Consider the following 9810-nt stretch of genomic DNA (forward strand, 5'->3'; position numbering starts at 1 on the left):
TAAATAGTTTATGAGAAAGCCATTCTTTATTACACACCATGAGAGAGAAAGTATGTCTTGGTTTTTGGGAAAGCAGGAATGAAGTTAACATCTGATTAAGTTACTGACTATTTTCTTGGACATGGGGAACTAAAACATTTTGGTTTTTTATAATTAACACTTTTACCATAGGACTACCTGATATTGCACAACCCACAGCATCAGAGGGCACTTACCACACTTCTTCCAATGTGTTTGATCTTCATTGTAACTTTGTGACTATGCAGAACTCTTCATAAATATTTAATTCTTATTATTCTGCAGCCACAAGTTCCAGGGAAGAGTCAGAAAGTGACTCATTGTTTCTTAATAAGAGATGAGGGACAAAGGAGCTCTGGTGTCACAGTTGGAGAGGTTTCTCAGTGCTGATAAAATCATCCGAGGATTAAAAAATTCTGTGGAATGAAAAAAAGTATCTCTTACACCATCCATGAGGGTATGTGTGAGGAAACAAGCACAACTGTTTTGTTGGTCTAAAGGTCTAAACTACAATAACAAAAAAAAGTTAGCCGTAAAATAATCGTAAAAAACAATAGGAGTAATTTCTTTTATCTTTCAAGAGCTTTAGCCATGATATCATGGATGAAAATAAAAAGTAAACTGTGTGATCACACACTAAAATAACTGATCTATCATTGAAAACTATGCAAGGCAGGGCCATTCCTGTGCCCTTCTGGTACAATTTAATTGGCTTGTGTTTATGCTCACATTTTTCTGGAATTTGTCTTCACTTGATTTGGTGGTGTACAGCAAATTTACCATAAATGGATAATTTCAGGATGGCTCTAAGATGATACCAAGCATTAGTTCCACCTTTTGAGTTTAAAACAAGAGCAGGTGCACTGACAGCTGTGAAGAACTTGCAGGAAAAATCAGTGAAAAGATATTTTCCTGAAGTGAGCTGAGGTTTCCCATTCCATCCTCTGGGTGAGAAGGTTACAACTCACATTCACTCAAGCCATGTACAGAGATGGCTAAGCTGTCTATAATACAGAGTAGGAAATTTATTTACTCTTAATTTTAAAGTCAGTAAGAACCCTTTTAAATAACAAGCAAAAATATCCCAGCTGACGAAAAAAAAAATCCCAATAAAACTGAAACAACAAAACAAAACCACCACAACAAACACACCAAACATGTCTACAAATGGCAGCTGGTCAGTGGCTGCTGCAGGACATCAGCCACCAGAGCAGGGACAACAACCTCTGCCTCCTCACTGCTGCCTCTTGTGAATTCTTTAAATGTTCTTGAAGATGATTTCAAAATTATTTTAGCTATTTTTTTCCTCCAGAATTTGTGAAAGTTTCCATTCCATAAACCAATAGAGATTTTATTGAAAAATGGCTATGCAAAGGATGTCTGAAAAATGACTAATCATCATTGTATCAGCCTTATCCTCATTACCTGACACTTACTCTCTCTGTATATGAAGGTTTTTCTCTACCTTGCATACCCTGGTATTAAATTCTGCCTTCAAGCAGAAGTTTGAGCAACAGCCCAGGAGATAAATGGTCATGTGTACCTTGCTGGAGTAACCATATATTTCTATTTTTGGCTGGGCTACATTTTGAGTTGCAGCACCACCCTGAAAGTGATGTCTGATGTGTGACAGTTATTGTTATGAATTGCTTTTGCAGATCTTTCAATCCTGCAGGATGCTATCAATCCTCAGGGAAAGCACTGAAGGGTAAATTCCACATCAGTTCCCATTTTAATTTTAAATTAACAGTGTCTTGATTGCGTGGAGCTGCACACTGAATGATCATCCACAATTTCATGAAAAATACCTGTTTTTCCTGGTTTTTGTTGGTCCTGCTATCATTTTTCCTGCACCAAGAGGTCAGTGCTGGAGAGTTTAACCCATCTCGTGGGGATCTGCCAAGTGTTGCTCAGGGTGAAGGGAGGGTTGAGCATGGGGATGCTCCTGCCTTCACATGGAAGGAGCAGGCATTTTCTTTTACAGCCTCACTGAGCCACTAAGAAGGTTATCAGTCAACCAAGAAAAATGTGAGTGCCTTCAGAAACAGATTCTTTCCTATTATTCCCTACACAACAGATCAAAACCTGTGATGCTGCAGCTAATGCTGCAATGCCAGCACCCCCATGAAAATGCAACCTCTCAACTGAATGCTGTGAAATGTGATTGAGAACAGAGCAGAGCAGGCCCAAGCTTAATAACAAAGGAAAAGAAGCTTCATTAAACTACAACTACTATACAACTATAAAAGAAAAAAAGAAAGAAAAAACACACACTAAATCTAAAATGAAAACCTTCCAAACTATTCCTCCTCCCCCCACCCAACTCCAACAAATCACAGTGAGACACAACTTGGACCCTAAATCAAGTACTCACCCTTCAATATAATCAATACTGGGTCCACCAGGGGAGAGGGGAGTCTTCCTTGCACCATAGACCCCAATGGAAACACAGCTGCCACCTCTTGTGTTTCCATGTCACACATGGCACTGCCTGGAGAGAATCTGCCAGTGTGACACTCTCCTCTCCATGTCACAGTGCTCTCAGCACCGTGCATGGACAGAGACTGCTTATAGGGCCCCTTTAAGGATGCTTTGCCAAGGACCAACAGGAACAACAGTCCAGTGTCTCATTTTGGGACTACAGTCCCCCCCATTTTCTTCCTCCCTGGGGCCAAGGGTGGAAACAGAGATCTTCATCTTCCTGAAGATGGAGGGGATCATCACACCCTCCTCAGCTTTCCTCTGTTCATTCCTGAACTGGTAGTTGCTGAAGGAGTCTCTTGGCTCACCATGCATCCCCCTAAAATGGATTGGTTCAGTCTATGGCTAACAAGAAAAGTCCAGCCAAAAGCCACTCTATCATCTCCCCCCAACCTTCTTTCCCTAACAACTGAGGTCCCTGGCTGTCTCCCTTTCCTTCAAATTGAGGAGGAGCAATATTTCACAAAGCCTTCATTTCACAGGAAAGGGTTAAAATTCCCAGACTCCCTGAATGGCTGAAATCTCAGCCCAGGACTCCATCTCCCACGCTGGGCACCTTCAACCCCCTTCTCCTTCTCCTCTGCCAGCAAACTTCCAGGTGTCTGCAGGCTCTCTATCTCTTTTCCCTCTAGGTTGGTGGTGGTGGGGGAAGAGTCTGCACTTTCCACTGACCGGAACCAAAGAGAGCCAGTTCTCCTGGGAATTCTGCTTTTAACCCCTCTGTGTTCTCAGAGGCGTGCCCAACTTCAACTGGTCATCCCAAGTGTCAGTATCCAAACCTGACCCCTGACTGGATTGACGTCTTCCTTCTGAGAAAATTATTTTTCCGTGTCAAACCGCGACAATCTAGTGTTTCATGGACCTGGCATTATCACAGATCATGTGTCTTCATGGTGCTGTAACATCTCAGGTGCTGCATGAAGAGAAGTGCAAATCCTTCAGGGTGGATTAATCCTTCATGTTCAAATCAATCCTTCATTTGTTTTATATCTGCTAAAATCCTGATTCAGTTTTATGCTGTAATATCACCAGAACTCACTGGGTACTGCTGCTGCATGACTTTGCTTTGGGTTGCTGTGTAACCTTGGAAAGGCCACGAAAATCAGAAGAAAGCTGTCTTTTTTAGGGTGCATTGAAAATACAAACATGTGTAACATTTCAGGGGGCAAAGAGGCCACAATAACACAAACAAAAACAACAAGCTAAATTGCCTGAGCTGTTTTACCAGCCAAGAGGATGGCAACCTTGGGGACAGATCAGTAAAACCTGAAAGGCTGTGTCAGCACAATGGTTGAGTGTTGACAGCAGGGCCAGGCAGGATCCAGGTGACATCCCTCCCCTCCCTGCTGCTTGTGGCCTTGATGCTGTCCAAAAGATTGAAATGGCCTTTCTTGCCCCTGGATAAAGAGCACTGCCTTTTTCTCTATCTCACAGCCATTCAGGCCTCAAAACTTCAGCAAAAAGAAGCAGTAAAATAAAATATAAAGTCAAGATACTGCTGTTTTATTCCCTGAGCAATGACAAAAGAGCTAAAAAAGGCATCACAGATATCTGCCAGCAAATGAGAAAGCTGTTGTTCTTGATGCCAGGTTTATAATGCCAAGGTGAAGCTGGTTTAAGTCATTCCTGTAACTTATACAGCCATGGCACAGACTTTTGACGCTCCTGGCTTTTTCACTCCACCAAAAGTTATAGTCCTGAAAGTGTGCATCCAATTTATTTTCCTATCTTTTCTTGGAAATGAGCACACTATGTAAGAGTTTTCAAAAACAAGATGCAGGAGAAAAGCTGAGCTTATCTCACTTGTAAAATTTGCCAACTTTTCTGAGCCAAGTTTTGTGTCTTAAGACTAGCACTGCCTAATATGTAAATAATATTCCCATAAATACATAAGAAAAACCATTTTCCTCATTTGAAATGTGTGTTTTCTTTTTAGGAGAGGTGTTTACTTAGTGTCAAGGAGATGAAGATTGGACTTTGTGAGCTCAGAATGAACTTCCCATTACCTGCTGTGGGGTCAGAAGAGGGTTCTGGCCCAGCTGCAACACCCAGCTGCTACTTTCTTTCACAAGAAAATAGTAGAAAATAAATAAAACTGAGGAGGCTAGATTTTTTTTATTAAATAAATATAATAAATCTGGAAATACAGAATATTTTGCTTATCTTGACAGCTTTGAAGACTAAATTTGTGATAAGAAATTATCAGTGGTCATGAGGAAGTGTGATTACCAGCAAATTGCATGTAGGTAGACCATGATCTAAAACAATTTAAGTTTCATTTTATATATATATGTGTGTGTGTATATATACATATATTTATATATAGGTACTTTGCCCACTGAACAGCATCAGCTGATGCTGTTTCAGTGAAGAAAAATGCAATATTAATAAGTGGTAATGAAAGAGATTTATATCCTGGTGGACAAAATTTGCAAGATGGACAGCCTGCAGTATGGGCTTTGGAAAATCAGTTTAATTTTCCCAGCCCCTTTAACTTTAAATGATGGATTAAGAAATAAAATTCATTTGTAAAATACCTTGCAATATTGATTACTAGTCCTGCTGTAAAATGCACCATGATAAAGATGGTGTGCTGTTTTCTGGGTTTTTTGTTTGTTTGTTTTGGTTGGTTGGTTGGTTTTTGTTTTGTTTTGTTTCTTGGGGGTTGTTTGTTTTGTTTCGTTTTTGTGTAGGACAATCATAATAATTTTGATTCCAAATAATGATGCCCATTTTAAAGAGTATTTAAAAGCTTTTTTCTCTCATTCTCTACAAAACCATCATTTCAAAATTCCTCTCCCCTTAAAGCAGGCTATCAGAGTGCTTTGCACATGAAGGATACTATTGGCATATTCAGTGGGATATTTTTAGCATAGTGAGAAAAATAAAATCTTGGGAAAGGTCAGCTCTTTCAGTGCGCTAATTAAATTTCTGCGGAAGGAGATTTTGTCACGATGGTGACACGCAGGGCTGGAGGGGACGTCACGCAGCAGCCTGCAGCAAGCGAGAGGAGCTGGCAGGGGTGGGCCTGGCACATCAACCCTGAGTCAGGCAGCAGCAGATTTCCTTCCCTGATGTGTTCATTGCGGCAGGGCAAGCAGAGGGATTTCACAAAAAGAGGTTTCCCTTTGGTTAATGGCAGGTCTGTGCATCCTCTCTGGGAGCAGGATGTGCTAAGGGAGGGATGGGTGAGACTGCTGTCCTAACTGCACTTCTAATGCAGCCTGGGATAAAAACCCTGAGGATCCAGACTGGAAAAAAACAGGAAGTTTTCTACAGTGAGAGTGGTGAAGCACTGGCACTTCCAGAGGAGCTGAGCATACCCCATCTCTGGAAATGCTGCAGGCCAGGTTGGACTGGGTTTTTGACCAGCCTGGTCCAGGGGAAGATGTCCCTGCCAGTGGCAGGCAGAATGCAGCTGGATGGTCTTTAACGTCCCTTCCAACCCAAACCATTCTATGGTTCTATGATGTTGAAAGAGGAATTCAAACCTAAAGTCACTTTTAAAGCAAAATTATGCTACTGGCAGAGTTGGGACTTGACACATTTTAGTATTAGCAAAGTGCTCAGTAGAGCCTGGAATTTCAAAGCTCTGAACAGTGGTGATTATTGCTTGTCAGTAAACAGCCACATTCTCCTCTCTTCAGGGGGGCAAAACCAACTTGCTCCAGTGGAGAAATTAAGAACATGCTAAGAAAGATATTTCAAATAGCTAAGCTTTTTGGAAACTGACTTCCAATGGATATTGGGAACGAAAACTGCTTTGTGTTTTTTGTGGTAACTCACTGTTTGGACAAGGCAAGGCACAGAATATTTGCATCAGAAGATGATTTGTGTCCTGCAGGAGCGCGAGAGGAGCAGCTTGGCAGCAAAGTCAGTGGCTCTGCAGTCACCTGCAGTCTGACAGGTCCTCCCAGCCTTTGGATCCCTGTCTGCACCTGCCAGAACATAAAGAATGCCATCAATTTGTCTCAAAGCACTGTCAGAGGAGGACATTGCCATAAGAGGAGATGCCACAACAGGCACAGATGGAAAGCAGGAAGGAGTTAATGTCAGACCTAGACAGAGGCAAAAGGCTTGGAATTAGCACACCAGATAACATTCCATTATGCAGCCTGCAGAAAAAATAGGGAGGGAACAAGAGGAAGATTCCAGGCCTGGTGAGGCAGATCAGGGTAACTCGTCCAGACAATAATTCCCTCCATGGCAAACTGTAGGAAAGGAAGCAACTGTTTACACATATTCCATCCCAAGCTGTGGGAACAGCTTGTGGGCACCTTGGACTTGGACTGTATAAAGGTGGCACCTCCAAAAGACCACTCAGGGAAGCAGAGGAAGAGAGGCCAGTAGGACATCACAGGAACCTGTGTGGTGGTGACTGTCTACTTAATCTCTCTCTCTCTTTCTTTCTTTCTCTTCCCTTCTATCCCTTTCTCTACCTCACATGTACTGCTAAGTAAAATCTATACTATTGGCTTCAACCTATGGTCTCATTTGCACCTTAATTTTGCCAGAGACATCTTTTAATAATCAGATCCTGACAGTGATTCAGAAAGTGGGATCCTAACATTATTCCAGGGGGTTGTGACAGCATAAAAACACCACCGTCATGCAGGATCCCTTTCCCATCTTTCCAGCCCTGCACCCACCAGTGATTGCTGCCTCATTCATCCTCTAGTCCTGCTGTGGCCACAAGTGCCAGCACAGCTCCATCCACCACTCCTGGCCAGGGATGAGCACAGACTTATTCTTCCAAACATCCTCACTGATCTCCTGCAGAGCCCTGTGGTAGTTTACAAAATCTTTTTGACTGAAGACAATTTTGGTTGGTTACCTGTTGATGGCACAAGGGCTGTTCACCCTCCCAGTCTAGTCCCTGTCACTTCCCAGCAAGTGTGAACCCATCTTCATGCTTCCACAAGCAGACAGGCAAGTTGCCTGCATTGTCTTCAGTGGGGTATCCATCCTCCAGGGTAGAACTGTCACCATCTTTCAAGACTCAGATTTTAATAAAAAATTCTGCACAAAATATCTTAACTCTGAGTTGAGTGACTGCTTTGAACAGAGCCATTAAGAAGATGAAAGGGAGGAAGGTAGCCCCGTGTATCATGTTGTCATGTGCTTAAGGAGAGCTCCTGGGGTGGGTATGATAAATCCATGTGCAAATAGGTCTGTGCAAGAAGATCAACAGTTAAACTTGGGTGCTGCAGTCCTGGGCCCAGCAATGGGCGGTTGTGGCTGAGGACCCTGGAGGAATTTGCTGGGACTTCATTTTGGAGGATTATATTTAGGATCATTAATTGCTTATGAAATCCTTGAATACATTGTATTTAAATTCAGATTAATTGCTCCAATCTGCAGTTAATTTCAGAGCTGCTGTCAGTGTGATCTCACCGACACAGACAGGAAGGAGGCGTCTGAATAAAATGTCTGTGGCTGAGCTTTTGCCCCACAAATGAGTGAGCAATGCTCCCAGCATCACATCATTGGCCTCTGCCCCATTTTCCACAGTCTTTTCAGGTTGGATGTGCAGAGGAATAGTAGCCCAGCATTTCTGAGAATGCTTCATGGCAGAGATAATTACATGGTGAAATGCAAACTAACAAGCTGCATCTACTTAGTATTAAGGATTAATGATCTCAGCTTTAGTCTTTGCTCTCCTGCAGGGTGGCACATCTCATAAAAATCATGCTTCAATAAATACAAAAATTGTGGTGTGCAGCCTATGCAGAGTGCATGTATAGAAATAAGATTCTTACTTTTCTCACCCATTGTCAGAAGCTGGACCTAATATTCTGTGGCTTCACTTGCCTGAGGCAAAACAAAGATGCGGGTTAAAGAATCATGTCATCACAGCATGGTTTGGGTTGTAAAGGACAACAAAGACCATCCAGCCCCACCCCTGCCCCACCCCTTTCACTAGACCAGGCTGCTCCAAGACTCATCCAGTCCGGCTTTGAACTCTTCCATGGATAGGGCAGCCTCAGCTTCTCTGGGAAACCTGTTTGTGTGTTTCATCACTCCCACAGTCAAGATGTTCTTCCCAGTATCTAACCTAACCCTGTCTTCTGTCCGCTCAAAGCCATTCTTCCTCGTCCTTTCACTCCAGGACCTTGTTCAAAATCCATCTCCAGCTCTCTTGGAGCTCCTTTAGGCACTGGAAGGAATTCAAAGATCTCCTCAGAGGCTTTTCTGAACAGCCCCAGCTGAACAACCCCAGCTCTCCAAGCCATCACCAGACTTGCCATCCACTGTGACACAAACCCTGCTCTGCTCTCCACTCTCCAGGATTATTTATCCTCATTTCCAAGCTCAGTTCACCAGCCCTTTCTCACTGCTCTTTGTGCATATTTCATATGGTGAGATGATGGGCACTGTGGGGCACACCACACACCCAGTGCTTTCTTCTTAAGTCCTCCCCACATTTTCCAGCCAAGACATGAGGTTTCACCCACCCTTGGCTGTGGCCTGCTGTCTCTGGACCTTCCCTCTGAACCAAAAAATACTGAATATCCTGTCTTCTTGCTCTTTTGGTCTCATTGGCATCTATTTCTGAGCCACCTGATGATGCTAGGCTCCTCTGGAGCACCTTGGAACATGCTGGATAGGTGGCAGGAGGCAACAAGTTGGAATGGCAGACAGAGGCTGCCAGCCTGCTTCAGTCTAGCTCAGTTTTTCTTCATATCCAGGTTTTCAAAGCTCCAAAGCTGCACTACAGGGGTAATGTTAAGGAAGGGAAAATGTGGTTTAATAGAGCGTGTGCAACACGGGTTATGAAAACATCTGCCATCCCCATGGAGTTTCTGGTGTATCCACCTCTCCCGCATAGCCTCTGGCAGGCCATGTGTGTGTAAAGGCTGCTTCAGGTTATCATCTCCCACAACCAGAGGACAGAGATCCTGTCCATCACTCAGTTTGATTTCAGTTTAAAGAGATTTGACATTTCAAAGAGAGCCTCAGTCTCCTTTTGGGGTGGCTTATGTCAGACACTTACCAGAGACAGCACATCCATCAGTCTTCCCACATGGCTGTGAGCTGGAAAAAACCCTTCAGACTGTGAGCTAGAACCAGAAATGCAACCAAGCCCTTCAGGTATGGTTTTTCCATCTGGTTTTTGTAGAAGCTACTTAAAATCACTGTTCTTTCTTACCTGCCTTTAGTAGCTACTGCATAGTGTATTTAATTTCCCTGAGTGTGGCCCTGAAGTGCCCCTGCGGCAGGTTGTACATGCATCCAACTGACAGAGCTTCCTTCCTGTGAGAACCCTGGCCTTGCTCTGGGGTCTCATAAGGTGGTGAAATTTCTCCTCCA

Source organism: Lonchura striata, chromosome Z (genome assembly GCF_050655825.1).
Source record: "Lonchura striata isolate lonStrDom1 chromosome Z, ASM5065582v1, whole genome shotgun sequence".
NCBI classification, from domain to species: domain Eukaryota; kingdom Metazoa; phylum Chordata; class Aves; order Passeriformes; family Estrildidae; genus Lonchura; species Lonchura striata.